Source organism: Nuphar pumila, chromosome 14 (assembly GCF_984573655.1).
Source record: "Nuphar pumila chromosome 14, dmNupPumi1.hap1.1, whole genome shotgun sequence".
In the NCBI taxonomy this organism is placed as follows: Eukaryota; Viridiplantae; Streptophyta; class Magnoliopsida; order Nymphaeales; family Nymphaeaceae; genus Nuphar; species Nuphar pumila.
In genome coordinates, this window is record NC_143262.1 from 54,171,052 (window position 1) to 54,179,979 (window position 8,928).

The window sequence follows — 8,928 nt, forward strand, 5'->3', positions numbered from 1 at the left end:
CTGCTATGCTCACATACTTGTACAATCAACTTTATCGTGCGAGTAAGGGTACAAAAACCATCAGAGGATTTTGGCCATTTGTCCAGGTAATTATTTATTACATATTTACTAGTTGTAGACTAATATCATTGAAGGTTATAGTGTTACTAATATATTATTTTTGTAGGCCTGGATGTGAGAGCATATTGTTGCCTTGCGTCCTCAGTGTGACCCTGTGATTTGTAGTTTTCTTAAGATCGGTCGGTGGGCTACAATAAATGTTAAGGACGATAATGTTAAGTTCATTTTAGATAATCTGCAATTCAATGAGGTAAATAATTTAAAATTGTTTACAATCATTTTAACATTTATCATTCATTAATATAAATAATTGAAATGTTTAATATTCTTAAGTAATTATCGTTGCAGGATTTTGTCTTTGTTAGTACAAATCATTACCGCATTAACATTTGACATTCATTAGTATAAATCATTCTAATGTTTAACATTCTTAAGTAATGATCCTTGCAGGATTTTGTATTTCTTACAAATCGTGATCACTTTAACATTTGACTTTCATTAGTGTAAATCGTTATAATATTTAGCATTTTTAAGTAATCATCGTTGCAGGATTTTGTCTTCGTTAGTATAAATCATTTTCGCATTAACATTTAGCATTCATTAGTATAAATCATTGTAATGTTTCACATTCTTAAGTAATGATCATTGCATGATTTTGTATTCCTTAGTACAAATCATGATCGCTTTAGCATTTAATTGTCATTAGTGTAAATCATTGTAATGTTTAGCAAATCTTCAATGTACAGGTTATGTGAAGATCGTATGAAGATGGGGAGGTCAAGGACCAAGAGGTTGTTGCTGAGGCTGCGAGACTGTCTGACTGCGATATTTGGCTATTTAGCAAATCTGAAGCCAACTTGCAACATGATAGTCAGGTTCTCCTATAAGCTGGCTTGGGACAGTCCACCCCAAAGCAACCTGTGGAAGTGACAAGGAAGATAAATAGTGGTGGGGGCCAGGAACGTGAATTGACACAAACACTTCAGGAAACAATTGGATAACTAGAATAAATGAAGTGTTTGAGCCATAGCATATGATTATAAAGAACAACAATATGACCCCAACTATTTTAAAAAATATTGGGAACCCATGCGTCGAAATCTAAAGATTGAGAAGAAGTAACATGAAAGTAAGGTCTCTCCTCTCCCCCAGCATGTCGTCTCCCAGCATAGAAATAACGCCCATAGTGTCCCTCTAACTAACTACGATTCTCACAGTTGCATTACACGATGAGAAGCCAACACAACTCACAAAGAAGAAGGTAGTCTTCGCCATAACGTTAGAGATGTTAGAGAGGGAGAATAATGAGTTACAAAAGCAAGTGTAGAATTTGGGAAGACAAATGTGGTCATAATATGGTATACTGGTAGAGATGATTACCAGTGGTTTTAATAAAATCGAGGAAACCAAGAGGCCACAGAGGAAAGAAAGTCCACCAAGGAAAAGAAAGAAACAATTTGTATGTCATAGTCCATCTAAGTCGTTAAGTGTCATTGAATAAACATTATGTGATTTTTGTATCCCGATAATTATTTATTGTAATTCTATAATTCTTTTTTGTAACGTGACATTCTATAATTGTATATTTTTTTTTTAATAAGTGTAACACACAAGTGTCACTGAACAAATCGTTGTAATGTTTGACCTTCATAAAAAAAAATTGATTGATACGTTTAGTGTTGTGTACTGTGAAAATTATGATTTGCTTTTACGAGTTGTCTTCCTATCGCGATTTACACAATGATTGATAAAAGGCTGAAACAATTTGTACGTATGAAGGTTATATGCTATCGTGATTTGCTTGATACTGATTGGCTTGCAACCAATTATAATTCTTTATTGTAACGTAACATTCTATAATTATATAATTATTTCTATAAGAGATCACAATTTATTTTTTATAGAGAAAGTATTCTATCACGATTTGTACAACCACAGACATAAAGAAGAAGCAATTTCTCCTATTGCGATTTGTGTTCACGAGCTTTGTCTATGTGAACAATATATCTCATAACTAGCTTGGATAAATACATATTACCTGGTTTTGAAAGCAGAAGTTGACATATTACTCGATGACTTTATAACAGATCTCCAGACAGATGTAAACACCCCAAATTTTGATCTTCATTTACAAACACCTGCCTCCTGCCACTGGGGCCCACTCTCTGAAGTCTTTAGAGGACCAGTTGGTTGTCATCTAAACCAGGGCTATTCGGGGCCCAAGTTTCACATTAAAATCCAAATATCTCATCTTACAATCAAAATTAAAATCTCTATTTCGGGGTCTGGGATTTCAAATCCCTCATCCAGGGTTTGCCTTTTGCATCTAATTTCATATCATTTTGTATCATTTCATGTCATTTTATCGCATTGCATGTCATTTTCGAGATTCAACACTCCTATTTTTTAAAATATTCAATCTAGATTTAAGCTTTAAAACTCTTCTTTCGAAATCTATTTCAAATACCTGGGTTTTAGACCGATATTTGCCTTTTGTTAACCCCTAAGATCTTGTATTCCTTTATTTCAAAACATTTTATTTAAAAAGTGATCTGGATTCATTTTAAAATCAATTTTTAACTAATCTCAATTCTCAGATGAGACCCCATCTAGGTGGTGTCGCTTCTGGATCCCTTCTTTCATCCAAATTTCTTAAATTTCAGAGTTTTAGTTGACTTAGGGCTCTATCTTTACTTTTTAAACCTTTTTCAAAATTCCATTTTGGTTTTAAGTCAGAGATAGTCTTATCCCTCGTCAATTTCTTTCATTTTGACAAAAATCTCAGAGTTTCAGTCAGACTAGGACTCTATCACAGAGTTTCAGTCGGACTAGGACTCTATCTCACATTTCTATTTTTATCTATTTTTAAGAAAATCTTTCATTTTGGCCCAAAATTTTAGAGTTTTAGTCAGATCAGGACTCTATCCCAGAGTTTTAGTCGGATTAGAACTCTATCTCGATTTCATCATTTATTTATGTTTTTTACTTATTTTTAAAAACCTTTTCATATGACTTTCAAAAGAGCCAAAATCTTAGGGTTTCAGTCAAACTAGGACTCTATCACAGAGTTTCAGCCGGACTAGGACTTTGTCTTTCATCTCTATTTTCACTTGTTTTCAACAAAACCTATCAAAATCTCTCATTTTGGTCAAAATTCCAGAGTTTTAGTTGGACTAGGACTCTATTTCAGAGTTTCAGTCTAATCAGGACTCTATCTTTCATTGTTATTTTCACGTCTTCAGGAAAATCTTTCAAAATAAGCTAAAATTTTAAAGTTTTAGTCAGATTAGGACCCTGTTCTAGAGTTTCAGTCAGATTAGGACTCTAACCCTGACTTCATTTTTGAGAGAATCTTTCAAAAATTTCTTTATTTATCTTTCAGACAATCAAATTTCAGGACTTTATTATAGAGTTTCAAAATTTTAGGACTCTACTCCAGAGTTTAAATTAGTCCAGAACTCTACTCTGATTTCATCTTTTTACTCTTATCTCACTTGTTTTTCAAAAATAGTTTCAGTTCTAAGAGTTTAAATATTCTGGGACTCTATCCTAGAGTCCCAATTGATTAGAAATCTGACCCTGGTCTCGTATCTTGTTCATTCTTACTAATCTCTGAGAAAATCTTTTAAAATCTCTTTGTTTGGCCTTCAAAAACCAAAAATTAGGAGTTTCAAATTTTTGGGACTCTGTCCTAGTCAGGTTAGGACTCTGTTCTGATCTCTATTTCTACTTCCACTACCACTTGTTTTAAAATCTTTTCACTTGTCTTACAAAATTCAGTTCCTTTGCAAAGTTTCAGTTGATTTAGGACTCTATTTCAGAGTTTCGGTTGACTTAGGACTCTAATTCCGACTGCATTTTTAGCTCATTTTTATCAGTTTTGAAAAAATCTTTCAAAAATCTTTTTGTTTTGTCTTTCAAAAGCCCAAATTTCAGAGTCTTAGTTGGTTTAGAACTTTGGTCTAGAATTTCAATTAGTTTAGGACTCTGTTTTCAAAACTTTTAATTCTCATCTGGTGATTTCAACTCTGTTTCAAAACCCTTTTTAATCTTTATTTCAACTTTTTCAAAACTCTGATGGGGGGTCCACACAGTTGGCACCACATCTAAAAGAGTTTCAATCCATTTAGGACTCTAGTTGATTTAGAACGTCAGTTTTATTTTCAGACTTTCTTTTAAAAAGTTCTTTCTTAAAACCCTTTATTTCAAAAACCTGATTTTCAAATCAGTTTTCAACTTTCCTCAAGTGGGGCCCACTTTGTAGGGTTGCAAAACCCTAATTTTTAATTTCATTTCATTTTATATCTTTCATATTTTGAAAATACAAAAAAATATTAGTTAGATTAGACATCCTTTTGAAGTTTTTTAAAAAATTTATTTTTAACTACTTTATCCTCAAAGTTCTAAAATCATTTTTCTGAAAAAAAACAAGTGGGGCCCACAATAGGTGGCACCAAATTTGAGAGCATTCAAGTTATATTTAGGGTTTAGGGAGTGTCCTACCTAGATTAGGAGTTTTTAAAAGCCAAAATTGATTTTAAAGTTCAACTTTTATTTTGATAGTTTAAAACATCATTTTTAAAACTTGTAATTTGAGCTTTTAAAACCAAATGTGGGTCCATAGGGGGTGGCACCACATTTAAGATTTGTTTTAAACAACTAGGACTCAATTAGGTCAAATTAGAAGAGTTGAAAACTCAAACCAAAATCCCCCCCCCCCCCCACCTTAATTAACTCAATTAAGAAAGTTTTAAACTAATTAGAACTCCTCTATAATTAATGTAAGATCGCGTATTTTTGGTACTTAGACATTTCTTGAGATTTTTGAAAATTTGTCCAAGTCTGGGGGAAAAATGGTTTGATGCTCGATTTTTAGACCGATACCTTTGAGTCCGGGATTGACCTAGGTCTCATTGACAAGGACGAGGCGAGCCAATCAAAATGTGGTAGGAAGTTTTATTTTTCACCTTTAAATTCAAGCAAAATTTGGGTTAATTTCGAACGGAATTCAGAATTTCATATGCATGATACATGTTGTTGGATGCGTCTCTGAATTCTGAGCACAATCGTACTTTATTTTCTCGATTCGAGCTACGGTTGGCCTAAAAATCATGTTTTTCTTAAAAAGGAGCGGTTTGTCAAAATGGATCCAGGATTGGATCGGACTGGATCCAAGGCCTACAATCCAAATATTCATGGGTTTGGATCCTATGTAGGTCCTACTTAAATCTGGGTTTGATCCAAGTCTTGATCCATTTTCCTTTTGGGTGTGGGTTTGGATCTTGGATCCAAATCGATGCCCCATGTCTTTCCTAGCTTTAAATCCAACTTAAAGTTTTATTTTGGGGTTAATTATAGTTGAAAAAACCTCTAAGGTTAATTTGGTTATTTTTGGAGGATTACAAATAATTTTAATTAATTAAAATTTTATAATTAATTAATTAAAATTAATTCTGAAATTTTGTTTGTTGGGCTAAGTGAGACTATCTAAAAGAGTCCCTAAGCTTACCTAAGAGAGTTTTAGGAAAGTTAAAATTCATAAAAGAAAGGAAAATTCAACATTAGGAAGAGTTTAAAAAAAAATTGGAAACCCACTATAGAGAGGGAGTTTCTAGATTTTGGGGACTCTCTCAACATAGAGAGAGAGAGAGCGGGAGAAAGGGGGGGCATCACTCCCTCTCTCTCATGCTTTATTTAGTGAAAAAAGGAAGAAAAAGAAAGAGAAAGAGGGAAAGAGAGAGAGAGAAAGAGAGAGAAAGGGAGAGGAGGAGGAAAAAGCTCCAGTCCCAAGCCTATTCTACCATTGTTTCCACATTTTATATCAAGGTATGGGTTTCTCCTTTGATTTCAAATAAGAAAGGGAGCATAGATTCGTGTTCTATGCAATATTTGAGCAAAGCCAAGGAGAAAGAGTAAAATCTGAATACTTGTTCTAAGATCCATGGTTAAAACGAATGGATTTCTTTCCATCTCTTTCGAAATCTGTGTTGGAAATACCTATATGTGAGTTTCTTGACCTCTGTCTTAAAAACATAGTTTTTTTTTCTGGGTTTTTCTTGGAAACTTTGTTGTATACTGATATTTTCATTAGTTGCATGATTAGTGTTTGATATACAACGATAGTTGTTAGACACTAGGGTAATTGTTTAGAACTTATCATCATAATCAGATACTTGTTTAGAATTACTGAAAAATGTCTGAACCAGTTGTCTCCTTTGCTGCTAGTATGCCCTTGGAGAAGTAGAAAGCAAAGTTATAGCATATCATTTATAGTATTTTCCTGATGTCTTATGGCTTCATTTGTGTTTCCTTTCATATATAATTGTCTATGTATAATGTACGTTGTTGTTTTAATGAAGTGTCAATCTTTTCCTTTTTGGATTGTCAAACTAGAGGATAGCCTTTGGGTGAGATTCAAATCTGAGAATCCTCCACATCAAGCTATGTATTTAACCTGTTGCTATCATGGCTATCTATGTTAGTGGGCACAAAAATCAGACAAGTATGAACTACGTCAATGAGTAGAATCTCACCTATTCATGCATTTTTTGTTAAATTAGACCAAACTAACCATGGTTCATTCATCATATTTTTTTTTCATCCAGCAATTTGCGTGTGGATAATTAATCTGTAGCATGTTAAATGTTAAATAATTCCCGAGGTAGTTGGAATAAGGCTTGATGATGATGATGATGATGATGATCCACGTTAAATAATCCATGATAAACCTATATATATATATATATATATTCCAATCTACTTATGCTAATCATTGGTACCAAATTTATGATATGTACATCCACACTAAAGACTTTTTTGTATGCGGTTGAAATTTCATAATTTATTTAAATAAAACATGTATGCCTGCCATCATAAAATTGTAAAATTTGAATAATAATTCTAGCTATTTTATGATAAATATACATCATAAATTGCTATGTTACCAAAAAAAGATATGAGTGTTTGTGCAAGACATGGGTCCTTGACTATGCATGCCCACACCACATGCAAACCAGTTTGAGTATGGATCATATTGGTTTTGCAATGTCTCCAAAGTATCGTGGGTCTGGCCGCGTGCTAGACCCAACTAACTCAGTCGGTTGGGTCATGGTAAAAAAAAAAAGAGTTTTAAAATGTTTTAGTTTGGTAAGGGGGTATTCTCTTTATGTGTTGAGAACACCTTTAAAATATGGCTGTATGTTCAATGTGTAGGTAAATAAAGATTTAAGTTAGCATGTGCATGGTTCAACCCTTCTTGATATTTTAGAATTTCCTTACTTGAAATAAGAGCATGATATGTTTCATTTGCCTACACTTGACACTCTAAGTTGAAAACAAAGTAATTGTTGTATAGCTGCATCTTATGTATATGCATACACAAATTTAATGTAATGGAACATGCATCATCACTTGAATGTTCACATGTTGATTTAAGATGTGTAAATGCATGGGAGTACGTATGTAACATGAACATGCAAGTTAAAGCATGCATTGACATGAATGAATGAAATCATGCCTGAGACATAAACATGTGAATACATGAAATTAAAAATGAAATGTATGAACTCATGCATATGTATACTATTATGTCATGAATACCTTTAAATTATAAAAAACGAATGTGCATTGGAAATCATGTGGAAGGAGTGCATATTAGCATGCGATTGATGATTTTTGCTTATGAATGCATTGATGGTCAATTGGATCATCAACGGCTGGGAAAGCCTCGAGAATAGGTTGCTCTCTATTTTAGTTATTTTGATACATTGAAAAAAAAAATCAAATATGATATTATTGTTTTATTTCACTGTTCCATGTTGCCACGGGCTGTGGTCCCATGAAGAGCTTGGCATGCTGATTTGCAAGCTTATGTTATTAATTTTGCATGTTGATTTGCAAATGTAAAAAGGATGAATTAATAACAAGATAAAAGAAAGTAAAAAACAATGTAATTGATGTTTCCTTGATGTCCTTTTTTTAGTGTGAGAATCTTAGATGTTGCGGTTTGGGAAAACCGTGAGGATACAAAAACTCTATGTGCGTTGTTGTTGTCCTTGAACTCGATATTAAGGTTCTTCTCCTGACCACGGTTTTTGAAAAAGTCTGCTACTTTGCCTGGGGGCGGTGTGTTCGATATAGTTGTTGTTTTGGTATACCAAGAAAGTGACGCCAGTGGATGCTGATTTTCATGGTGTCCCTAACATTGAATGTTGTTTTTCAATGTTCCGATGAATGGTGCTGATTCCTCATATCGGTCGAGGGTTAAGTTTGGAACCCAATAATAAAATACAAATTTGTGTGCTAAGTTACCCTGAGAACCCTACTTAACCTCTGGAATTTTTACCCGTTTGGTGTATCCGCGGGCAATGGTAATTAAAAAGAAGAACTTAAATTATATGCATTTAATAGAGCATGCATATGGAAAAATAAAAACTTAAATGAAAGATGATAAAGGGGTTCATGCATTGCATATAAATCATGCATATTCCTGCTATGCATTAGATCATGCATGTTTACTCATTTCCTTAGTTGTTATATGTTGATGAATGCATGTTGTTGTTTCCTAACGCATGTTAAATGCCCTTATTGCTTAAATTGTGATCCATATTGTGTAGTTAATGTTTCCTCATGCTTAATGTTTATTTCCTTTTTGCATGAATGGTTAATTGTCTTATGAATTGGTTATAACTGTATTCCTTTAAAATATTACATGAATCTTATTTGTGTTATTTATTCTTATTTGATTCACTAGAGGGATCTCTACGCAGGATTCTTCAGATTCTGACACCTTACTTTTATGGTTTTTCGCAGCCGCAGGTGATCAGTAAAATTGACTAATTTTTGAGAGTATACGAAGGTCACACTTGC